Source organism: Bubalus kerabau, chromosome 12, assembly GCF_029407905.1.
Source record: "Bubalus kerabau isolate K-KA32 ecotype Philippines breed swamp buffalo chromosome 12, PCC_UOA_SB_1v2, whole genome shotgun sequence".
NCBI lineage: Eukaryota > Metazoa > Chordata > Mammalia > Artiodactyla > Bovidae > Bubalus > Bubalus kerabau.
In genome coordinates, this window is record NC_073635.1 from 17,673,652 (window position 1) to 17,700,541 (window position 26,890).

Sequence of the window (26,890 nt, forward strand, 5' to 3'; positions counted from 1 at the left end):
GGTTGACCAAAAATTCATCTGGGTTTTTCTATAAGATATAACAGAAAAATCTGGACAAACTTTTTGGCCAACCTAGTGTATATATGGCAGTGTATACTTTGCATGCATGCTAAGTCGCTTCGGTCATGCTTGATTACGATAAGATCATCTATAACAGCATTGTAAAGCACCTATGCTCCAATAAAAAATAATTTAAAAAGAAAAAAAGTAAAATTTAAGACATTAAAGTGGATATAATAATAGTGCCATTGGAAATTTGAAAAATAAAAGAAGTGCTCTTCCGCTTTACTTTGGGGATGGAGGAAGGCTGATTGGTTTTGAGATGGGAAGGGGAGCTTCAGGAGACACATCACCAGAACACGCCTGGTCCCTGAGCATTCCGAGCCAGGTGTGTTCACCACCCCTTGTCCTGAGGAGCCGCAGCGTGGCAGGTCAGATGTTACCTCTGGGTGCTGGGAAATGTGTCTCTAGTCCCATGTTTTGCTACCAGCCAGCCAAGGCACCTGAGAGCAGTTCCCACACCTGGATTCCTCATCTGTAAAATGAGGAAAGCAATCTGTCTGACTTCTAGATTGATTTCCTTGTCTTTTCATCACGCAGCCAGTTTCCAATATGGTTCTTCTTTTTCAGACTATACCCTGGTTTTGACTTAGTACCTGTGGTGGCCAGACTTCCCCAGACTGAATGTCTGATCTTCTGTCGGTTCTGTAAAACTCAGGAGACTCTTTCCTCTGGTTGCTGTGTCTGAGATAACAGATCTGGCCAGGAGGAGAGCTGTGACGAGCTGCTGTTACCAGCATCCCTCCACTTGGGTATCAGGCTGTGTCCGTGGGAGACACTGGGTGGGCGCTGGTGACAGGAACGGCCTTTTGTAGAGCATCTTGTAGAGCAAAAGAAGATTCTGCTGTTTAACCCATCTCTTCAGCCAAATATTCCTCATGATGTAATTTGTTGGTATCTGTTGTTGGTTGTTGTCAGGTTAGCACACCAGTGTATGTCAGAGTGTGTCTTATAGCGATGGGGAAGGACAAAGGACCCTGTATGGAGTCTGGCAGAAATGCAGTGCGTCTGAGCCCATGAACTATGACATCATCATTAAAAAACCCCAAACACTTACCAAGTACATTCTGTGAACTAGGCTGTGTGCAAGATGCCGTTGCTTATATTCACTCCTTATTTTGGATATATGTTCCATTCTCTTTTCTGCTGTAGGTTTTTGCCTTATGTTCCAATGTCCTGATCTATGTTTTGTCTGCCTGGTTTTCATTTTCCAAATTCTGACTCATAGCCACCTCCTCACAGCACCTCTGCTTCACTTCTACCTCTGTGGTCTTTTCTGTAGTCTCAGTTTTATTTGCTGGTTTGACACACAAGCACATTTATCCCCAGGAAGGTCCTCAGGCTTGAGGATTCTTCGAGGGTGGTGATAGGCACTTTCTGCTGTGGGTCATTCATGCCTTCTGTGTCAGAGAAGTCCTGCTGAAGCGTATGGCATGTTGTTGCCTCACACCTATTAATCAGCTGGAAAGTGTTTACTGAGTATGTTCTCAGGCACTGAGTTTATTGACATTGTGATATCATTTCAGATTAAATATGCATTCATATTTTAAAAAGCTTGAAAGTCTCCTCTCTCCTGAAAAAATAACAATGGCATCAAAGAGCTAACTTTCAAAATCTCTCAATGAGTTTATCATCATATCATATCTTAATCTTCCCTCTTGGAAACTGTGAAATCATGACATTTCTGTAACCTGTGGCCTTTTTTCTTGGTGATCATAAATGTAAAACCAAGATTAAAGCTGAAAACTGAGATTAGTTTGTGGATTGGCGTTCATTAGTATGAAATTAATTTTAGTCTTCTGGTAGACTGGAGAGAAATGTAATCATTTGTTATAGAGCTTGAATGATGGTATTTTCCATGCTGTTTTAGAATAAGGTACAAATCATAATAACATTTATTATTATGTTGCTTTTTATAGTCACTAAGTGTTTTCACAGCTATAACCTCTGTTAGATATGGTTTCTGTTTTCAAAAAGCGTACCCTGAATAATTTGGGAGAGAAAAACTAAAATATGGAACTGCTAGAGAATGATTAAGTGATAATGAATGAGAATCTAAATATCATAGAGCAGAGAAAGGTCAGTAGAGGTTGAATAAATCCCGTTAGATGAGAATCAGCCTTCTGCTTCCTCAGGTTGGCTTTGTAAAACATGTGTTACTTGAACTTCCCTAGATTCAGACCATTGAACTGTTATCCTAGCTCAGGAATCCTAGATTTGTAAGAATGGCAGGGGCTGCTTACACTCTCCAGATAACAGAACATGCTTGTGCCTAATCACCTTTGATTGATTCACTCATTTTATAAGCCAGAGACATGTGCAACTGTGGGATAAAATTATTGCTGGAAGAAACACTGAGAACAATATATTCTTTCATCCTTAGGGAAAAACATATGAATTGTTCCTCTTGCTTTATGTGAATTTGTTTCTGTTTGCCTTCACTGTGATGCTGGATTCTCCCAAAAGAACCACTTGAAGACCTTGCAATTTGTTAGATTTCCCATAAGTTTCCTAACTGCAAAGGCTCATTATCTCAAGTTATACCATTTATCCCCCATGAGAAATGTGTGCAGCAGGAGGAGAATTCAGACTCAGAATTAGCACAAGTTTGCATTAGGAAAAATGGGGATTCATTTCTAAGCTCTTTTTGCTTGAACTTCATTCTGTTAGGAAGCCCTGCTCTGAGTCCATTTATTCCATGGCAGTCATGCCTCTTGCTATAGCTCAAGGGGTCTGGGGAGCAAAGAGCCCTAGAAAGGGCTCACTTGTGATGCTGGTTATCGCATATGCCTAAGATTAATTGGGAAAGCAACACCGTGTTCATTAAGCATCTTTAGGAATGTAATGTGGCTTATTCTTGCCTAATTTCAACTCTTTCTTGTCATACCTATGTAGTGAGTTGAATTGTATTCTCCACAAGGGATACATTGAAGTTCTAACCCCACAGACCTCCCTGACCCCAAATGTACCTTATTTGGAAATTGCATCTTTACAGAGGTAATTAAGTTAAAGTCATTGGATGCACAATATAACATACGTCCTCATAAAGACAGAAAATTTAGACACTGAGACCATATGAAGATGAAGGCCGATCTCACAGTAATGCACGTACAAGTCAAGGAATGCCAAAGATTGTCATCAAGACAATAGAAAATAGTACAGACACATGAAACAGATTGTCCCTCTAAATACTCGGGAGGAGCCAGCTCTGCCAACACCTTGATCCTGGACTTCTAAACTCCAGAACTGAGGCATACCTTCCTATTGTAAAAGCTACGCAGTTTGTGATAGCAAATTAATACACCCCGTAGATGAAGCTAAGGATGCTAAGAACATACTATACTGTTCTGATATCTAACCACTTCTGGAGATACATGTTCAGTTCTCAGTGTTAGTTGCTCAGTTGAGTCCAACTCTTTGTGACCACATGGCCTGTAGCCCACCAGGCTCCTCTGTCCAAGGGATTCTCCAGGCAAGAATAAGAAGAGAATAAGATAATTCTTAGCATTTATTATTATGTTGCTTTCTATAGTCACTGTTTTCACAGCTGATTTCCCAGCTGGAATAAGTAGCCATTCCTTTCTCCAGGGGATTATTCCAACCCAGGGATCAAACTCAGGTCTCCTGCATTGCAGGCAGATTCTTCACCATCTGAGCTATTGCTAAGTCACTTCAGTCGTGTCCGACTCTTTGTGACCCCAGAGACGGCAGCCCACCAGGTTCCCCCATCTCTGGGATTCTCCAGGCAAGAACACTGGAGTGGGTTGCCATTTCCTTCTCCAATGGATGAAAGTGAAAAGTGAAAGTGAAGTCACTCAGTCGTGTCCGACTCCTAGCGACCCCATGGACTGCAGCCTACCAGGCTGCTGCACCCATGGGACTTTCCAGGCAAGAGTACTGGAGTGGGGTGCCATTGCCTTCTCCAATCTGAGCCACTGGGGAAGCTCAACATGTTCACTAAGCATTAATATGTTAGCTTTCCAAACTATCATAGATGATCATGTTGTCAAATGTCATCCCTCTATAATATGGGTCACCATATTCCTGGTACCAGTTTCTGCTTTCATTCAGGGTAGGTTATGCTGCTGTAACAAATAGCTCTGAAATCTCAGCTCAGATGGTGATGGCTCGTCTTCCCTTGTGCCTCATACCATCACAGGCTGTGCTCTTTGCTTTTCTTGTTCAGGAATCCAGACTGATGGAAAGTAGATCAGTACAGACATCAAAAGGAAAAGAGTACTTAAAGCTCTTCCGCTGATGACTAAATGTTGCTCTTATTGATAGCAGATTAACCAGAATGGTGGCTCAGATGGTAAAGAATCTGCCTGCAGTGCTGGAGGCCTGGGTTCAATCTCTGGGTTGGGAAGAGCCCCTGGAGAAGGGAATGGCTACCTACTCTAGTATTCTTTCCCGGAGAGTCTCATGAACAGAGGAGCCTGGCGAGCTACAGTCCATGGGGTTCCAAAGGGTCAGACACAACTGAATGACTAACACTTTCACTTTACTACCAACTGGGGATTAAGGCATCAGAGGCAGAAGATACTGCAAAGTATAGTGGAGAACGTTGCCTGACAGTAAGACAATATCTCTTCTTCCCCACCTCTTCTTTCCCAAACCAGTGTCTTTGGTAAATGAATCTTTTTTCCTCCAGGGTTTCCCACCCCGCCATATTCTTAGTGTCTGCCCTTTGATCTGAAAGAGAGTAAACTTTCATACAAGCACATTTCATTTTCCCCCCTCCAATCTGACTATTCATAACCTATTTAAAATTGACTTATAGTCTGACAGTCTTCAAATTAATTCCAGGCATAAGGCAGGAGAAGGTCATCTTCCTCACAATTTTTACAGTTTATCGGGTTTTTCCCCTGCCTGGTTTAAAGGGACAGCTTCGATTTCACGGCCTGGCTGCTGCTGCATTCACATGTATTCACCCAGGCTAATTGTTGATCTGGATTATCACACTTTTTTCTGCTTGAGATCATCTACTCTGAGGCCCACCAAGGCCATGAAGGCAAAGCTGTATAGCCCCTCGGCTCCATGTTGCTGTGCCAATTGGTCTGAGAGTTGTCAGTGGGAACCAGATGCACCTCCTCCTCCTCTGAGTTACTGTTGTTGTGAAGTTGCTCAGTCACAGCTGACTCGTTTACAGACCTCATGGACTGCAGCCTGCCAGGCTCCTCTGTCCATGGGATTTCTCAGGCAAAAATACTGAGGTGAAGATTCCCTTCACCAGGGGACCATCCCGACCCAGGGATTGAACCTAAGTTTCTTCCATTGGCAGGTGGATTATTTATGGCTGAGCCATGAGGGAAGCCCACTCCTTGTCCTAAGGCCCTTCCGTAATGAGCCTCAGTCTCATTGCTCCTCTGAGACAGAGAAAGCGGCCGTGAAAGTGCCAGGCAGTGCCTGGGCTGAGTTCTGCATTCTAGGAATGGCTTGCTTTGCTGTAAGGAGTTTCTATTATGGTTTGCTCCACTTCTCTGGGCTTCCAACTAGCCTCTCTGTCTGCTCCTACTCACTAGTTCTTACACTGTGATAAACTCAGGGAGTCATCGTCTTTATCCTTTGCTAAATGTTTCAGTTTAGAAAATCCTTACACTGAATTTTACTGTGTTTTGAGGTGTCTACTCCTCCCTTATGGGACTGTTCTGCAGCCATCTTGTGCCCCAAATTTTCTTCTTTCTTTATTTCTTAGTCTTCCTTAATAATTAAGCATCTTGGATTAGTGGCTTTTGTCCCCAAGTTAAGTGACGGTTTGGAGAAGGCAATGGCACCCCACTCCAGTACTCTTACCTGGAGAATCCCATGGACGGAGGAGTCTGGTAGGCTACAGTCCATGGGGTCACGAAGAGTCGGACACGACTGAGCAACTTCACTTCAGTTTAAGTGAGGGTTCTACCTTTTGGTCTGGAAATATTTACTTTGTATCTGCTACTGACAGAAAGTTTTTTTGAAAATGCTTTATGTATTGAGTTGGCCAAAAAGTTCATTTGGGTTTTCCATAAGATGTTACAGAAAAATCTGAATGAACTTTTGGGCCAACATAATACTTCCTTTTTTACTGTTTAGAGAGTATTAAGTAAATATTTTTTGATGTTTTAGATTAGAATTGGTAATGAGGCTAAGATAATCTATTCTAGTTCTTATATCTGCCCTTTTCTAGAGGACAAAGAAATTATCAGGTGAATCCAAGCTCTTTAGTAAGGTCACTGGTGTGTGAATCCCAACTCAGCCTCTTATTAGCTGATGTCTGGGGCAAGCCACTTAGCTTTTCTGTTTCCTCATCTGTAAAATGGCCATGTCAATGATAACAAACTATCACAGGATTTTCCTAGACTCTTATGAGATTGTGCTTCCCAGGTGGCTTCCTGGGTTCTATAGTAAAGAACCCAACTCCCAATGCAGAAGACGTAAGAAATGCAGGTTCAATCCCTGGCTTGTGAAGATCCCCTGGAGGAGGACATGGCAACCCACTCCAGTATTCTTGCCTGGAGAATCCCATGGACAGAGGAGCCTGGTGGGTTACAGTCCATGGGGTTTCAAAGAGTCAGACACAACTGAAGTGATCCCCATCCCCCATTTTCACATTTGCCATTTGATTTGTAAAGAACCTAACATGGTACCTAAAACATAGATGTGGATATTAATAAAATATTTATTGCATATCTTCCCCATGCCAGGCATTGCATTTTATATACACTGTCTCTCATGATTGTCATGCAGCTTTGCTAAAATGTCTAAAATTTACTGATGAGGAGACTGAAGTATCCCTGATCATAAGGCTAGTAACTTGCAGAGCTGGGGTTTGCGTTTCTATCTGACTCCAGAGGGTCAGCCTGTTGCTGCTATGTGGCAATGCCTCCAGATCACTGCTTCTTGTGGTCGTTGTACCATTCTGTAAAATGGATTCTCTCAAGGGCTCCTGTAATGTATAAGGCTGGCTTATCTCTTACTATATTTCCTGAACAGCAGTGCTGTCCCACGTGCGGTTTCTCTCATCAAGTCTGTTAGGTACTGCGTGCTTGCCGTCTCAAACTTCATATGCTGAAGCCCTAACCCCAGTGGGATGGTATTAGGAGCTGGGATCTTTGGAAGGTAATTAGGTTTAAAAGAGGTTATGAGGATGGAGCCCCCATAATGGGCTTAGTGCCCTGTAAGAAGAAGAAAAAGAAGAAGAAAAAAATGAAGAGAAAAAGACTGAAGAGTTATCTCTTTTGGTCATATGAGGATATAACCAGAAGGTGGCCATTTGCAAGCCAGGAAGAGGGGTCTCACAAGGAACCTAATTTGCCAGCACCTTGATTTTGGACTTCTAGGTCCAGAACTGGTGTTTTTCCCACTCAATCTATGCTGTTTTTGTTATAGCAGCTGAACTGGCTAAAACAATCTCCCTCAGGAGTATCCTCTTGTAACTTCTGCTATAACATGTCTGTGTACTCTAGTCCAGTATCTTATCTGTTTTCCTCACCTATTCTATGTTTTGTCCACCCAAAACAATTATTTTGATGGCAACGCATCAGATAAATTTCATTTCATTATAGTAGGAATTTTCACATATTTTTTAATCCTCAAAAAAACCATACCATGCTATTCCCATTTTATTGTCCGAAAACCTGCAGCAGTTAATAGAGCTAGGACCTGGTAGAACCAGTGTGTCCAAATCTATAGGTTAACTTAGTAATGGGGACCAAGATTATTAACTGGAAATATGGGATTGGGGATCTGACACATTTGAATGTCGTGAAGGTCCTGCAGTATTAGAGTGGGAGACACAGAGGTTCAGGGGTGTGGTGGCCATTTAAATGATCAGCTGAGGTTATCAGGAGGGAGGTGCCTATGAAGCGCTAGCTTGGGAAGACCTGGAGGTGTCCGTCACAGATTAGTTCTGATGCACAAGGAATACGGGCCAGTGGGGTGGATCCTACCTCCTGGGGTCCAAAGCTTCAAGGAAGACAACTTACAGGCTCCAAGTTTTAATTTCCGTCACTCTTTCCCCTACGGGTATATTGTGCATGTGCATAATTTAGTCTCTAGCCTATAGATTGTCAAGGTAAGATTGTGCTAGACTAGAGGAGAACTACATGAGATGGGTACAGGGACTGATAAGACCATAGGTCTTTTTGAAAGGGTTTAAGAGGTAAGACGGAGAAGGCAATGGCACCCCACTGCAGTACTCTTGCCTGGAAAATCCCATGGATGGAGGAGCCTGGTGGGCTGCAGTCCATGGGGTCGCTAGAGTCAGACATGACTGAGCGACTTCACTTTCACTTTTCACTTTCATACATTAGAGAAGGAAATGGCAACCCACTCCAGTGTTCTTGCCTGGAGAATCCCAGGGACGGGGGAGCCTGGTGGGCTGCCGTCTATGGGGTTGCACAGAGTTGGACATGACTGAAGCGACTTAACAGCAGCAGCAAGAGGTAAGAGTTTATGATACTTATTTTTCTCTTTCTGACTTACTTCACTTTATATGACACCCTCTGGATCCATTATGTCTCTACAAACTACCCAATTTCATTCCTTTTAGTGGCTGAGTAATATTCCATTTTATACACACACACACACACACACACACACACACACACACACATACATGCACTGATCTTCTTTATCCATTTCTCTGTTGATAGACATAATAGATACTTCCGTATCCTCACAATTGTAGACATTCAGGGTACTTCCTTGTCCTCACTCGTGTAAATCGTGTTGCTATGAACAACTATTTAAATTTGGGAGGGAGTATATATACATATGTATAGCTGATTCTGCTGTGCATGTATAGCTGCACAGTAGAAGGTAACACAACATTGTAAAGCAACTATACTCCAATAAAAACCAATTTTAAAAAAGAGGTAAGCATCATTTTACTCATCTAAGCCAACGTTGCATAAAGTTAAGCAAAAGCATTGTTTTGCTTTATTATTATTTGGAAGTTTAATTATGAGAAAGTGTGAAAGGGCATTGAACTGTCAAAGGAACAGACTGTGACTGATACTTTAGGTTGGCTCACTCCAGAACATTCTCACTCCATTGGCTTGTTTTCTTCTACCACAGAGGCTAGAAAACTAAAAAACGATTTCTCGGATTCCCTTCCTGCTTACAGCGCAGACAAGTGGCTTAGGTTCTACAAAACTGATGAAGCTGTGTAAGACTAGGATACAGACAGGAACTGCTGTGGCTGTGAGCAGGGAGGAAGAGATGTGGCGTGGGTCTGAGTGTGTAGGGTTGCCATGGCCAAGCTTCTGGGGTTAGTCCAGTGGTGATACCTGTGGAGAATTGCTAGCTGTTCTCCTGGGCTGAGCAATAACAAGCTCCAATGTGTCAAAGTGTGTAGCAAGTATGTTTGGTTCTCCAGAACCCACAGAGATTCTGTCAGTTCAAAATTCTTTTACAAATTCCCTGTCTGCTTACATTTCCCAGAATGGACTTGGTTATTTTCAACTGAACACTGGTAGGTACACTGAGTCTTCTTATTCCAATTTTCTAGTCTTTCTGCTTTATTACAGCTTTTTTTTCCATAAGAAAATATATAGCCAAGTGGATTTGGTTAGTCACATAAGTATTACTTTAAGATTAAGTAAAATAGACTCCCAGAGTACATGGGGACACTTTGTGACAACAAATTTTTAGAGTTTTTCACTCTTGAAGGTTTTAAATTAATTTCTAGAGTCAAGACAATTTTAACAGATGGTTGTCACTGGTTATTTGTATGATTCCCTTTAAAAACCGATGAACTATATTTCCATAATGATAAATGTGAGTTGTTTGTCCTTGCATTAACTGAAGTCTGACATGTTATTTATTACAGTTTTGAAGACAGTGAATTTATGGATTCCCTAAGGGTTTTAGAATTGTCAACTAAGCCTCAGGTTTGTTCATATTTCCCTACATTGATTACCTGACTATCCACAATGATAGCTTTGTGGCTATTTTTAGAATAAGTTAGAGTTGTGGATACATGGAGTATGAACTTTTCCCCTTCTCTGGTGAAGCCAACTGTGTTGAAATTTCAGGATGAATTAGTATTATAATTCACATGGGCTTAGCTTGGAGAGCTTAGAAACAAAAACTCAAGGGGAAGAAGGAGGAAATCCAGTCTGTGTGGGATATGATCTAATTCCTAAGGATGTATCAAATACAATCAAATCAGTTTGCTTTGAATCTTTCAGTTCAGTTAAGTTCAGTCCCTCAGTCGTGTCCAACTCTTTGTGACCCCATGAACCGCAGCACGCCAGGCCTCCCTGTCCATCACCAACTCCTGGAGTTCACCCAGACTCACATCCATTGAGTCAGTGATGCCATCCAGCCATCTCATCCTCTGTCGTCCCCTTCTCCTCCTGCCCCCAATCCCTCCTAGCATCAGAGTCTTTTCCAATGAGTCAACTCTTCACATGAGGTGGCCAAAGTACTGGAGTTTCAGCTTTAGCATCATTCCTTCCAAAGAAATCCCAGGGATGATCTCCTTCAGAATGGACTTGTTGGATCTCCTTGCAGTCCAAGGGACTCTCAAGAGTCTTCTCCAACACCACAGTTCAAAAGCATCAATTCTTCGGCGCTCAGCCTTCTTCACAGTCCAACTCTCACATCCATACATGACCACAGGAGAAACCATAGCCTTGACTAGACGAACCTTTGTTGGCAAAGTAATGTCTCTGCTTTTGAATATTTTTGAACCTTTAAGAATGTCTACTTTGGTAAGCGTGGTGGTCTGAGTCAAGCTCTGGTAGCCGAGGAAATGAAGTTCAGGTGGGTGGTTGTGATCTGGTCCATTCTGTTCCAAGTCCAGTCTCACTCTGCTTGCCACACAACAGGCCAAGAAATCCAAGAGATGAGGTGTTGAGGCAGGGAATTGGACTTTATTTGGAAAACTGGCAGATTGAGAAGATAGCAGACTGATGTCTCAAAATAACCAACTTATGGGGTCTGGATGCCATGTTCTTTCTTAGAACAGGGTGGGAGGTGAGGAAGTAAAAAAGCCATTAATCTTGAAATATCTACTGGAATGGCCAACCTCAGGGAGAAGTTGTTGTCTTTCAGTCTCTCAGTTGTTTCTGACCGATGGACTGCAGCATGCCAGGCTTCCCTGTCCTTTACTATCTCTCAGAGTTTGCTCAAACTCATGTCTACTGAGTCAGTGATGCCATTTAACCATCTTGTCCTCTGTTGTCCCCTTATCCTCCTGCCTCAATCTTTCCCAGCATCAGGGTCTTTTCCAATAAGTCTGCTCTTTGCATCAGCTGGCTAAAGTATTGGAGCTTCAGCATCAGTCCTTCCAATGAATATTCATGATTGATTTCTGTTAGGATTGACTGGTTTGATCTACTTGCAGTCCAGGGGATTCTCAGGAGTCTTCTCCAACACCACAGTTCAAAAGCATCAATTATTTGGTGCTCAGCTTTCTTTCTAGTTCAACTCTCACATCCATACATGACTAGTGGAAAGACCATAGCTTTGGCTAGATGGGCTTTTGTCAGGAAAGTAATATCTCTGCTTTTCAATATGCTGTCTAGGTTTTTCATAGCTTTTCTTCCAAGGAGCAAGCATCTTTTAATTTCATGGCTGCAGTCACCATCTGCAGTGATTTTGGAGCCCCCCAAAATAAAGTCTCTCACTGTTTCCATTGCTTTCCCATGTATTTGCCATGAAGTGATGGGACTGGATGCCATGATCTTCATTTTCTGAATGTTGAGTTTTAAGCCAGCTTTTATACTCTCCTCTTTCACTTTCATCAAGAGGCTCTTTATTTATTTATTTTTTTTAAATTTTATTTTATTTTTAAACCTCAAACACTGTATTAGTTTTGCCAAACATCAAAACAAATCCGCCACAGTTTCTGCCACAAGGGTGGTGTCATCTGCATATATGAGGTTACTGATATTTCTCCTGGCAATCTTAATTCCAGTTTGTGCTTCATCCAGTCCGGCATTTCTCATGATGTACTCTGCATATAAGTTAAACAAGCATGGTGACAATATATACCCTTGACGGACTCCTTTCTCAATTTGGAACCAGTCCAGTGTTCATGTCTGGTTCTAACTGTTGCTTCTTGACCTGCATACAGGTTTCTCAGGAGGCAGGTCAGGTGATCAGGGAGGAGATGTGTTAATTTCTTGCTTCCTGTAGCCATCCACAGGTGCACAGGGTTCTGAACAAAGGCATTTTGGTATAACATTAGGCATAGGGGCAGAGTTCCCCAAGGCAGGCTATTATGTATGGAGAGTATCATTTTAGTGGAAAAAAAAAAAAGCAATGGGAAGCAGAGGTTAGAGTAAAAGAAACAGATCCAATATGGAGTCATAATTGGCTTTTCCCTGTAACAGTTCCTGGAAAGACCTTAATGGGTGCCTACGATTATTAAGTACAGCATCCAGCTTTTAGCAGTAGGGAGTTGTCAGAAGCAGTTCAAGTCAGAAGGGCTCTAATCAGGTGGGCTACAGTTAGGGCAGAGTTATAATATCAGAAAAACAGAAGTTCTGAGTGAGGAAGCCAAGCCAGATGCTCAAAGTGAGCTGGGCCAGTGTTGAGCAATGCTCGTGTGTGTGTGCACGGGCGTGTATGCCCTTGCGAAGGTTTGGAAGAGGAAGAAGTGAAAGGGATGAGTCATGAAGCCACCTATGATTTGTGAGTTTTACCTAAGGCACCTGGAACCTAAATCCATGGCAGTGAGACTATAAACTCCCACTATTTATGTTGAGGCGGTTACTTCCTGCCACAGCACTGTTATTTCAGGAAGAAGGGAGTTGCAGTCATGGCGTAAGTAAGCCTAGTGAGAGAGAGGCTATGCCGACAGGGACTGACTGATGGGTAATGGAGGTGTTGAGCTTTGGAACTGGAAACAATACAATTAATTTGCATGTTCCCTATGAACGAGACATTAGCGGTCACTTTTGGGCCAATTATGTTGGCCATCATATTTTAACAGTGGCAGTTACAGCCAATTTAATAAGTAAGTTTTTGTGAGTAATTTAACATTTCACCAAAGGAAAGATCATTCTGAGGGGGAAATATAGCTATCTCTCTAAATAGTATTCACTGCTCTGCAAAAGCAAATCAGTTAATACACAGACATCTAACAACAGAGAAATTGTTGTTCCATATTTTTCAAGTGACAATTTAATTAGGTATTGAAAATGGAAAAACAGAAACACTGTTTGCTATGAAAGGTGACGATGAATAAGCTGGCTTAAATTTTGGCGTTAAATTTCATTCATTCTTATCTCGAGTTCCTGAGTTCCAACTCATTATTAAATCTAATCTACTTCCTCTTTTTTTCTCTCCATCATCCCCATCAGGTCTTTGCACATTTGCCGTTTGATTTACGCTCTCTTTGCTTGGTTTCTCTTTTCTGTGAGATTCCAATTCTTTCTCTCACCAACCCACCCATCAATTTAAGCTTAGAAAAGAACTGTTTGGTTCTTGGTACTCCTTTGTTTAAAAGAAAAAAATGTTCCTACCTTCCTTTTTTTACCAATTCCACATTTCTTAGATTGTATTCAAAGATCTCCACAAGTCTAGCCTTCATCTGCTTTTTTCAGTTGGAGTTCTTTTACTTGAACATTTTATTTGAGATTTACTCATTGTCTCTTGAAGATGTACTTTTTTTTTTCCTTCAGAGAAAATGAAAAGATCTATACATTTCCCATATACAGGTATGAAAATATATAGGTCTTATTTTCCTCATAATTTTGTCTACACCAATCAGCCTACTTAGATGCTTATACTTTATTGTTTCCATTAATTTACATACAGTCAAGGAAGAGTACTATTTTAATCTCAGGATAAACACCCTTAAAACTCAGTCAGAATTTGGTCATCTGTCATGGCCTCAATTGTGTCCCTCCTAAAATCATATTGTACTGAAGTCCCAATCTCTGAGAATGTAGCTATTTTTAGAGATAGGGCCTTTAAAGAGGTGTGACGTTGAAATGAGATCCAGAACACACGACCGGTGCTCTTATAAGAGCAGATTAGGGCACATTAGGGCATGTGTAGTTGGAAGATGATATGAAGACCTAGGGGGAAGACCCTCCAGGGTCTTGACATCCCCAGGGAGCTGAACTCTTCCCTCCCATGTTCCCCCTCAGGGTCTCTCACTGCAACTAGCTGACCTCTTTGAGTGACTGTCTACTTGCCAAACTTATCATCTCTCCCGATCCCTTTTCTATAATTATTTAGTGACTGAGATTAATCTTCGTATCTGAAACTCAAGCATGAACACTTGGCTTTGTCATTTCCAAACTCCCAAGGCCCATTTCAGGGCCCCCACCCCGAGCAGTCTTCCCACCATGTCTTCATTTCTTTTTTAAAACTTCCACCCATCTAGCAAATCAACATTTAGTGAGCTCTTTTTTTGGGGGCAATATTTATTTGGCTGGTGTTCAGCCTAGTTGCAGGACGTGGGATCCTCGCTGCTGCGCTCGGCTTCTCTAGTGGCGGCAGGCAGGCTCCAGAGCGCGTGGGCTCAGTAGCTGCACCACAGCAGGGCCATGTGGGGTCTTAGCTCCCAGATCAGGGATCAAACCTGAGCTCCCTGCATTGAAAGGCAGATTTTTAACCAATGGACCACCAGGGAAGTCTCCCCATGTATTCATAACACTTAGTATTTATTGGGATTAGTTGCTCCTTTTCCATTCTCCTAATTTCCCAAGTGTGTCTCTCCCATGGTGTTTATCATGTCAGATCCCAGAATCAGCCACCAACAGTTGCAGTTCTTACCCCGCTGTTGTCCTTGCGGCAAATTCAGTACTTCCGTGCATTCCTAAGGGGATCCAGCTTCACATCGGTTAATGATAGATGGACAGTCTGCTGCAGGTGTAGTGGGGAGCTGGAGTGTGAGCGCGGCCAGTGGGGCGATGCTCCTTTCCTATAGTTCTTCCTCAGTGTCACTTCAGCCATCTGATGCCTCTTTTAAAAGTCTCTACTGAATGTGGCAATAGAGCTTGCAGCTTTGAGTCACGTGTTTCACCCAAAAGAACGGAGGGCGAGGAGAGAAATTTAAACGTGCCAGTTACTGCCATGTCCATTAAAAGGTGAGTTTGGGTTACATATGAGGAGAGTTACATTTACTTCAAAGTAAAATGAAGCTCCATAAATACCAGAAGAGTTGTTTGGGGAACTTAGAAGAAGAACCATAGCTTTTGTATGTACTTGTTTTACGTATGCAGCTAGTGTCTTCTGCTAAATGGAATTGATAGTAAATTCCTTTGTGATCCTGAACTATGTCTAACCTATGTTAAAAGCTATGCTTGATTACAATAAACTGTGGAAAATTCTGAAAGAGATGGGAACACCAGACCACCTGACCTGCCTCTTGAGAAACCTATATGCAGGTCAGGAAGCAACAGTTAGAACTGGACATGGAACAACAGACTGGTTCCAAATAGGGAAAGGAGTCCGTCAAGGCTGTATACTGGCACCCTGCTTATTTAACTTACATGCAGAGTACATCATGAGAAACACTGGGCTGGAGGAAGCACAAGTTGGAATCAAGATTGCTGGGAGAAATATCAATAACCTCAGATATGCAGATGACACCACCCTTATGGCAGAAAGTGAAGAGGAACTAAAAAGCCTCTTGATGAAAGTGAAAGAGGAGAGTGAAAAAGTTGGTTTAAAGCTCAACATTCAGAAAACGAAGATCATGGCATTTGGTCCCATCACTTCATGGCAAATAGATGGGGAAATAGTGGAAACAGTGTCAGACTTTATTTTTTTGGGCTCCAAAATCACTGCAGATGGTGATTGCAGCCATGAAATTAAAAGACGCTTACTCCTTGGAATGAAAGTTATGACCAACCTAGGTAGCATATTAAAAAGCAGAGACATTACTTTGCCAACAAACGTCCATTTAGTCAAGGCTATGGTTTTTCCAGTAGTCGTGTATGGATGTGAGAGTTGGACTGTGAAGAAAGCTGAGCGCCAAAGAATTGATGCTTTTGAACTGTGGTGTTGGAGAAGACTCTTGAGAGTTCCTGGACTGCAAGGAGATCCAACCAGTCCATTCTGAAGGATATCAGCCCTGGGATTTCTTTGGAAGGAATGATGCTAAAGCTGAAACTCCAGTACTTTGGCCACCTCATGCGAAGAGTTGACTCATTGGAAAAGACCCTGATACTGGGAGGGATTGGGGGCAGGAGGAGAAGGGGACGACAGAGGATGAGATGGCTGGATGGCATCACTGACTCAATGAACGTGAGTTTGAGTGAACTCCAGGAGTTGTTGATGGACAGGGAGGCCTGGCGTGCTGTGATTCATGCGGTCACAAAGAGTCGGACACGACTGAGCAACTGAACTGAACTGAAACTGATGCTTGATCCAACTGGGGTTTCTTTAAAGTGAAGACAGAGTATTGAATCTTTCCTTTTTAGCTTTAGAAATGAGCACTGTTATTAAACTACACAAAGGTTATGAATCATAGGGGTAAATCAGATACTAGTTTGTACCTATGTTTGTGTTTCTTACATTTATCTGTGGCACTTTAGACTTAAATTTTTTTTTTCAGAATTTTTAAAAGTAATTATTGATCATTAGTACTAATGCCTCATTATTTTAATATTTTTCTTTATTAAAAGCATGCTGAAATGATTTGGTTTGTTAAATGGCTCAAGAATATTCTTTATGTTAGATCTGGAATAGGGGAATAGATGCACCTGATCTGAAAAGTTAGAAGAGTTCGTACGTATTATGTCTACATGCGTGTGTGTGCTTAGTCACTCAGTCGTGTCCGACTCTCTGCAACCCCATGGACTGTAGCCCGCCAGGCTCCTCTGTCTGTGGGATTTTTCAGGCAAGAGTACTGGCATGGATTGTCATTTCCTACTCCAGGGGATCTTCCCGACCCAGGGATCGAACCCATGTCTCCTGCATCTCTGTCTCCTATATTGGTAGAGGGATTCTTTACACTGTGCCACCTGGGAAGCCCATTATGTCTACACAGGAAAAATGAAATGCCATTATTAAAACATTGTAACACAAATGATCTTAGTTCTGCTCCTGTATGCATTAAGTCTAATTATCCAGCAGAGTAACTTTAAAGAGACACTTACTGCGTGGAACAGGCAACTGCTTAGTAAAGTTTTCATGAATAATTGATTTGGGGCGTGGGGGAAGGTTTAGGGCTTAAAAATGAAAAGGCAAAAGGATGCCATCCTTCAGAATATAGCTGTGAGGACTGTTTGAAAGATTTTTTTTTTTTTTTTTTAAGGAATTTTCTATTTTATACTGGGCTGCCTGCTAAGGTTAAAATAAAACTGGGGAGAGAGCCATGGAGTCGCCTAACCTAAGTCACTGCCACCCACAGGGCATTTCTGTCTCCTCTCCTACTCAGGTGATAAATGTTTCAAGATTAAGCTATCCTCTAAAGGCTATTTCCTCTCAGAAGTTTCTAGCTCTAACTTAATTTCACTATGCAGAAATAATCTTTATTCGACCCACACATGATTCCTGGAAAACTATCTCCAGTCTCTGGGCTTCCTTACATTTCAGGCACCTTTTAAGTCAGTTGTATAATTAATTAGCTAATTTCTCTGAGTTTTACTTCAAAGTAGTTATTTTCTTCAGGCTCATTCCTTGTAATATTCTTTGAGTTTTTAATATAGGTTTAACATGGATTCTTTAGCTTAAAAAATCATGAGTGACACAAAGCATGCATTTTTTTCAGTGTGTCTAGGATAAAATTAAGTAAAAAACATATTTGGAGCCATATTGGTGATCCCAGTTGGGGTTTTCCACTGTCTGATGGTCCAGGTGGGACCCCATGTGATGGTTTAATCAAGTCACTCTGGTCCAGAACAAAAAGGGATGACATGTGGAGAATAACACTGCTACAGTATAGCCATAAAAATGGCCTATTGAGAATCGCCTGTTGAGCCATGTCTTTGTAGGTCTTTGGGTTCCCATGGTGACAGGAGTGTCTGTCATGTTCCATGGAGACAGGGGTGTAGAACGTGTCTGTCGAATGTTTAGATATCTTTCTGCATCATTCTGTTTCTGATTCAGTGTTTGCTTCTCGAATCCAAGATTGGTCCAGTTACATCCTAGAGATGGTGGAGGTGATTAATGGCTGCGTTAACAAGGGCTAAGCTATGCTCTGAACCTTAGTTTTGCTATCTCTAAAATGGACACTATAGTGCCCATATCACTGTCATTGTGCACCAACCAGAAGTCAATCTCTTTTTATCTTCCACCTCTATCTTTTCTCTCTGTTAATAATTCCATGCACTTCTCTATTGCCAAGTGTTTTATATATTCAATATTAGAAGTCAGGAGAAAAAACATCTTTTGAACTTTCTGAAGCCAGAGTTGCTCCTAGAGTTTATGGAGCCCGGTCTCTAAGCAGTTTGTCTGCTCAGTTGTGTCTGACTCTCTTTGACCCCATGGACTATATAGACCACCAGGCTCCTTTGTCCATGGAATTTTCCAGGCAAGATTACTGGAGTGGTTTGCCATTTCCTCCTTCAGGGGATCTTCCTCTATAAAAAATGTAAGTTACCCTAAATCAGTGTGTCAGCTCTCTACAGGAGGCCCGATATCAATCCCAGAAAAGAAATACTCTGCCTGCATGGCCCTCCCTTCCTCAAACGGGGCTGAACATGGAGTCCCAGGGTGACCCCACAGGCCTAAGCCACAGAGCTTCCTGGGGCTTTGGTCAACCTTTCATACAGGGTGGAAGGTCAGAGGATGCCCTAAGAAGAAGAAATGGGTTTGGGTTTGTGGGGCTGTGCCAGGATGACTGCCATTTGTCCCTGACACCAGAGAAGTCCTAGAAAGTTTAAAGAGCAGTCCTCCAAGTCATGGGGACATGTGACTTGTGGACCCTGAAGTAGGGACCCCTTCTTCCAGAGCTTAAGGGGATACTCTCTGAATCTATGATAATTTTCAAATGTTTTAATTCCAGTTGTCTGTTTCCAAAACTCTCTGCACTGGGGCTGTGCATTTTCAGGCTAAACTCTGCCTTCTCTATTTAATATTCACCATATACAATTTATGATAAAGGGGGCTAAGAAAGTATTTAAACCTGTTTGAATTTCTGAAATCCTAGAGAGAAAAACTAAATTGGATTACCTCTCAGTGTAAGATTCAAACTAAGCCTCACTGTTTTATAGTTTTTCCTGCTCAGGAAATAAAAGTTTTACTCTGGAAGTTCTTGGTTTGTCATCTCAGATCCCCCTTCCTGTTTTTTTGTGAACAAGAGGTTTTATGGGGCATTTCTACAGGTACATAAAGCATCTGACTTTTACAACTTAAACATCTGTGCTGGTACAATCTGTTGGTTGAAAGCTTATCATTCATAGGATCTCACATACTAGCAAAGTAATGCTCAAAATCCTCCAAGCCAGACTTCAACAGTACGCGAACTGGGTACTTCCAGATGTTCGAGCTGGATTTAGAAAAGGCAGAGGAACCAAAGATCAAATTGCCAACATCTGTTGGATAATCGAAAAAGCAAGAGAGTTCCAGAAAAACATCTACTTCTGCTTTATTGACTATGCCGAAGCCTTTGACTATGTGGATCACAACAAACTGTGGAAAGTTCTTCAAGAGATGGGACTACCAGACCACCTTACCTGCCTCCTCAGAAATCTTTATTAGGTCAAGAAACAACACTTAGAACTGGACATGGAACACAGACTGGTTCCAAATTGGGAAAGGAGTACCTCAAGACTGTATATTGTCACCCTGCTTGTTTAACTTATATGCAGAGTACATCATGAGAAACGCTGGGCTGGAAGAAGCACAAGCTGGAATCAAGATTGCCGGGAAAAGTATCAATAACCTCAGATATGCAGATGACACCACCCTTTTGGTAGAAAGTGAAGAACTAAAGAGCCTCTTGATAAAAGTGAAAGAGGAGAGTGAAAAAGTTGGCTTAAAGCTCAATGTTCAGAAAACTAAGATCATGGCATCTAGTTCCATCACTTCATGGCAAATAGATGGGGAAACAATGGAAACAGTGAAAGGCTTTATTTTTTGGGGCTCCAAAATCACTGCATATGGTGTCTGTAGCCATGAAATTAAAAGATGCTTGTTCCTTGGAAGAAAAGCTATGACCAACCTAGAAAGCCTATTAAAAAGCAGAGACATTAATTTACCAATAAAGGTCTGTCTAGTCAAAGCTATGGTTTTTCCAGTGGTCATGTATGGATGTGAGAGTTGGACTATAAAGAAACTGAGCACCAAAGAATTGATGCTTTTGAACTGTGGTGTTGGAGAAGACTCTTGGGAATCCCTTGGACTGCATGGAGATCCAGCCAGTCCATCCTAAAGGAAATCAATCCTGAATATTCATTGGAAGGACAGATGCTGAAGCTAAAACTCCAATACGTTGGCCACCTGATGCAAAAAGCTGACTCATTTGAAATGACCTGGATGCTGGGGAAGATCGAAGGCAGCAGGAGAAGGGGACGACAGAGGATGAGATGGTTGCATGGCATCACTGACTCGATGGACATGAGTTTGAGTAAGCTGCGAGAGTTGGTGATGGACAGGGAGGCCTGGCATGCTGTGGTCCATGGGGTCACAAAGAGTCGGACACGATGAGCGACTGAACTGAACTGTGTAGCAGTAGTTCATACTTTTCCTTGTGTGGTATTTCATTCTATAACTGTATCACAGCGCTTTCATTAACTTACAGTTGATGGACCTTCGGGTTGTAACCAGGTTTGGCCTATTACAGATAAAACTATTCTGAGTGCTTCAGTGCATGTCTTCTAGCGAACAAACACTCAAAAGCTGGGTCTGAGTATCAGCACTTCTAAAGAACACATCTAAAGCATAGCCACATCCCTAATGTCCTGAGTGCTCTCATAAAATTCCAAATACCTACAGTTTAGCTCTTCAAGCTGCTGCTGCTTTTTATTTTTTTTGATAAGACAAGAGGAATAATGAAACATGCATTTCATCATCATCATCATGTGGATCACCACTGGTGCCCAGCTGTACACATCTCACACTTAAAGTCAGGGAATACAACCTCACTAACAGGAAATCACACAGCATATGAACCAAAGAGGATGGGAGGTAACGAAACTTTCTGAATATGAGGTTAGGACTGACAGAATCCAGTAGAATACCCAGTAGCCTCCCATCATAAATGGCCATAATTGTTACTGAAGTGTGCATCAGGTACATTAGAAAGTGCCTTTGATTCAACTTTTCACTCCTTGACCTCACTGGGAATTTTAGGACTGAATCCATTGTTGACTTGGGGTGGTGAGTAGAGGAGGAGAGTTGCTCATGTTGGTTATAGCATTCATTGACATAGCACCTTAATGAAACCTCAGAGTTTTGGAAAGTCTTTTTTTACTTTAACAACTTATGCATTTAGTTATTTGTTGAAAGATACACATTTTCTACAATATATAATATAATGCATTCTGAATTCTGCCCTTCTTCAAGGGGTTTAGGGTTTATTTGAGGATATGAAGCACATATATTAAAAAAAACCATACTTTAAAAGAAAAAGTGATGGATTTTTGCTTTTTGTTCATATGTATTTATCCCTCAGACTGATTTTCTTGAAGGTAAAAACATGAATTATCTTGGAACTGATGCCTGAATCCTTTCTAAGCAGGAGATCATCTGTTTCCTAATGCCCAACTCATTTTATTCCAACAGTTCTTAATACATTTAGCAATCTAATATGTGCCAGGTACTATACTAGGCACTAGAGATAAAACAGAAACAAAAGACAGTGTCTCTGAGGGCAGATAGCTTATCTTGAAAAAGGAAGTATTTGCATTGGTCTTGAAGTATGAAAACAATTTCTGAAGATGCAGCAACTAAACAAAAGAATTTTTCTTTTGGCAGAAATAACAGTAGGGGCAAAGAGATGAAAACAAGACATTTTGATGCAGTATAGAGAACAATTAATAGCTCAGACTGACTAGAAAATGGAATGAATAAAAGAGAACATAAGGTGTTGAGGTCATGATAAATAAATCTCTCTTTGCTGCTTGGATTCTGAATCATGTGAGAAACAGGTAAAGATGGAGTTTGGCAAATAGCTTAGTGTAAGAAACAATCGACCTGAATTAAATCCTTGGATCGGCCAGGTTTACTCTCACTGTTAAAGACGGAGCTTGACCAGGACAGCCTACCTCTGCAGGATTCAGCCTCTGGTTAGTTTATAGAGTGATGCTATGCCGGGCGGCTCTCTCCCAAGGGGAAAAATTATTAGATCAAGCGTCCCCAGCTATTGGGTTAGCCAGCAAGGCCGTTCAGGTTTTTCCATATCATCTTATGGAAAGAATGAACTTGTTTGGCCAACCCAGTATTGTCCCCAAATTTATCAATTAGAAAAGTCACTTCACTTAACCAATGTTAGCAAAGTATAAGGGTGAAGAGGGTCAGAGTTACACTAATTAAGCTGTCTCTGCAAGAAATAAACAGCAGTAGGAGGGAAGTGTTGCTTTCCATAAACATCCTTCTCCCTTTACTTCTTGGAGCTCTATGGGTTAGAATGGAAAGTTCCTCATGCTTAGGAAAGGAAATCTGAAGTTTAGCAGGACAGCCTTGCTTGTACCTGCCTGAAACTCTTACATTACTATCCACCATTGTGTCTCTGACTCAATGTCATCGTCCTGGACTGCTGGTAAGCAGATGATATTCTGCTTCCAGAATCTGAAATGAATCAGCATATTAATTAAATACCTAAAGTTACTCCATTCTCCAGACTAAACATTTCCTTCCTATTCTGTATCCCATCCAAATTAGCCTGGCCACATTATCTAGCGCAGCTTATCAAGTCTGTAACGTGATCAAATGACAATATTAAGATTTCGTATAATAGACTTTATAAAGACTCTCTCTGATGTAAAATGTCAGCAAGATGGAATTTCCCCAAATCAGAATGTGAAAGCCCTACATCAAATTCTTGTGTCTTTGTGAGTTAAAAGTGAAAAGTCTATTTTATAGATGGAAAAACTGAATTGAATCAAAGTTATACTGTCTGTTCAAATGCAGAGTCAGATTCTAGCTTTAGCATGGAGATTTTATCAAGCACTCTCATTGTTCTTGAGTATTCCTACTGTGGATATGCCTTTCCTACATTTAAATATTTGGCTTTACTTGTTAGGATGCTTTCACCCAAGGAGTTACAGAAGGGTTTTAATGCAGAAAAGCCTGATTTATGGCCATGTGTATGCACAGACCTTGACTTTCCTGCTTAGAATCATCCCTTTAATCAAGTCACAAAGGAACTCAGAGACCCTCAGAGGTTAGAGGTGAAAAGATCTTAAATTTGGGAAAAAATAAAATGGATGATCTTCCCAACTTCATGGCATTTCTTTCCCTCCCCTCTGCCTACCCAGTGAAATTGTCCACTAGAGAAAAGGAGAAGAGAGATCAATTCTAGAGTCATCTCCACTCTTACAGGAGGGGTGAATTCACTCATTCATTTATTCAACAAACTATATGCCATCTACATGACACTAAATTGTGGGCTATATCAGTGATCAAGACAAAACTTCCTGCCTCTGTAAAGCTTACAGTCTAGTGTGGAGGGGCAGACAAACAAGTAAGCCTGTAGTAAGTCAGGTACTGAGAAGTGGTGTGGAGAGAAGAAAGAGGGTAGTGAGTGCTGGGGTAGGGCTGATGTTGTGTCTGATATTGTGTTTCTGCCTGAGACGTCTCCAGAAATAACGTCTGGGACCTGAGGAAAGACCTGGGAGTCTGGATGGCCTCTAGGTGGCTGATATAAACAGAGAGAAAGGAAATGAATCAGATTAATCCTAAAGCAGATGACGATATGTGGCTGCGAGGGTGGGGGCTGGGCAGGAGTCTTGCTAAAATCATGTGACTATCTCAGGCTGCTTTGGAATGAGGTCCAACTCTTTAAAAGTTCTCCTTTGCTTTTTTTTTTTTTTCAATGAAACTGTTAAGAATGGTTCTTTTGTGCGTGTGCATGCTCAGTTGTGTCCGAATCATGGCGTAGGTTCCTCTGTCATGAAATTGTCCAGGCAGGAATACTGGAGTGGGTTGCCATTTCCTACTCCAGAGGATCTTTCCGACCCAGGGATCAAACCTGCATCTCCTGTGTCTCCTGCATTGGCAGACGGATTCTTTACCATTGCACCACCTGGGAATTGTCACACAAAAAAATCTGCAATCAGCAAACCTTGTCTTAAATTACTTTTAAAATGCAGTAAATCAGAAGAAATTGGAACAGATATGGAACACTATTATTCCTGATTATATCATACCTTTCAATTCTAAGATGATGTTATCTATTAGGCTCCAAGGGAGATACATCCTTTCAGAAGAGTCCCTTTGTGTTTTATTACTAACTTATCTTCAGTGATAGCCTTAGGAGGGAGAATGCAGTGAGAGGAGTACTGCCCCCTCTTAACCCTATGGCTTTTGTTCCTCCTCAGAAGATAAAACTGAATAATGCCAGGGAGTGGATATGATTCTAATGGCTTTGTCATTGTTGCCACTGCTCTGAATTACAGAAGACAGGAATGCTCTGCAGGACCATCTAACTTCCAGCATCTAAACTTTTACAGTACGAAGCCTCTAATCTCATTGTAGATTTGAAATGTATTTGGTCCTTCTTAATTAAACACTTAGAAATAATGAGAAAGGGACAGGTGCAGATAGAGCAGCACCTGGATGTCTCACCTCCTTTTTTTTTTGTTATTGTTGATTCCGTTCTATTGCATGTGCTGAACCATTTCAGTCGTGTACTACTCTGAGGACTGCAGCCTGCCAGGCTCCTCTGTCCATGGGATTCTCCAGGCAAGAGTACTGGAGTGGGTGGCCATTTCTTTCTCCAGGGATCTTCCTGACTCAGGAAGATCTAGTGGTTCTTTACCGCTAGCGCCACTTGGGTTGGCCAAAATGTTTATTTGAGTTTTTCTGTAACGTCTTATGCAACCCTTTGGCCAACCCACTACATCTGGGTGGAAAAGACCTCTTTTGACTCTCAGATCCTGCCATGTTGGTTACTCAGAGAAACTAACTTCTCTTGTGGAGTATGGTGATGATCTTAAAGAGCTGGCCCCCTTTCAGAGTCGAGTTCATATCTTTTATGCTTTGTGTCACCCTTCCAACCTGGAGGTGATAAAGGATGATGATTACAACTCGGATAAGGCTCCTGATAAATCATCATTAGCATCATAATAGCATTTATTGAACAGTGTGCAAGAAATTTTCTGAAAGCTCTACATATATAAAGTTGAATAGGAACTGTTATTACTTCTTAAAATTGCATAAGAACTGTTATTCTATTAAAGATGAAAAAAGTGAAGCATAGTTAAGCAAATTATCAAAGGCCACCCAGCTAAGAAGTGAAGGAGCTCAGATTTTTGGGCAGGTGGTCTAGCTAAAGAGTTTCTTCTCCTAAATTCTATATTACATGGCTTCTTGAAAATTCAGAGTCAATGTTAGAAATAATAGTATGTGTTTCAACATATGAATTAATATTATAGTGGGGACACAAACTTGCTTGCCTGTAACTCAATATTTAAAGATAGAGCAATAGTTTACTTTTAAATTTTTCTAATTTTAATTTTCCCACTTACTAACAGCCTACTGTTGACCAGAAGATTTACTGATAATGTAGATGGTTGATTAACACATTTTTTTATGTTAAAATGTGTATATCTACATATATTTTATGCATCCATGGCATACCTAACTTTATAAAAAAATTCTGTATTTTTAGGCTTTGTGGTTTGAGAGCTTTTTAAAACTGTATCAGCTCTCCAAAATACTTTCCAGTAGATTTATTGAAGGAGTCTGCATGTGGATAGTGCAGTTCAAGCTTGTGTTCTTCAAGGGTCAACTGTGCCTTGCTCCTTACCTGGCATGTGCATAGTCTGCAACAGTATACATCAGGAATTGAAGCTATTTAGGCAAGTTAAACTTAAAGAATATTGTGTTAGAAGACGGGGAGGAGATGGAGATGGGGAGAAGGAAGAAAGGAGAGTAAGGAAAGGAAAGGAAAAAAGAAGCCTCGTGCCAGTCAAGAGAGCCCTCGAAGTGCTTGAACTGGCACAGTGACCTCTGGATCTTCTCTAGACTTTTTAGATGAGCACAACCCTCTCTTCAATAGATGGCCCTTGGGCTGCATCTATTCTTCTGCCCAAACTTGGGCAAAGGGCTGGAGCCTACCTTAAGTTTGTGGTTCTAGCCATTGATCTCTATGTCCATCTTGATGACCCAGCACACTATGGCTTCTTTTATCTTTCCCCAGGCTCCCGCCTACCCACTGGCCCTTTCAGCACATTCATATCTGCTCTCTGGGGCATGTGGCCCTTTCTTCTTTCCCTGTGTACCTTACAGAGCTCATGGGAAACAAGGACTATTCATCACCTCACATCAGAGCGTTTTACTTACCTCCCATCACACTGCTGCTGCATTAACCTGCGCCATTTGATAATGGCTATGAACAAGGCTTCCCCTGGCATGTCCAGGGAGTGTGTCTCCAATGACAATGTGTTTGAACTGTCTTTCTTCTACCCTGAGGTTTCCCATTGCCTTCTCCCCTTGAGGTTTGACATCAAGAGGGATCAAGGGAATGGAAGCTTTTGTTTTTGATCTTTTCACTTTTACAGTATCCCTCTTTCCTCCGGCAGTCTTTGGATCTGGAAGAAGCAAACTTTAAGCTATCATTTTATCTATGTAATTTTCTCCTTATATCCTATGCAAAAGTTCATGTTAGTTAAGTTCAGTCACTCAGTCATGTCTGACTCTTTGCCACCCCACGGACTGCACCACGCCAGGCTTCTCTGTCCATCACCAACTCCCGGAGCTTACTCAAATTCATGTCCATCAAGTCTGTGATGCCATCCAACCATCTCATCCTTTGTCGTCCCCTTCTCCCCCACCT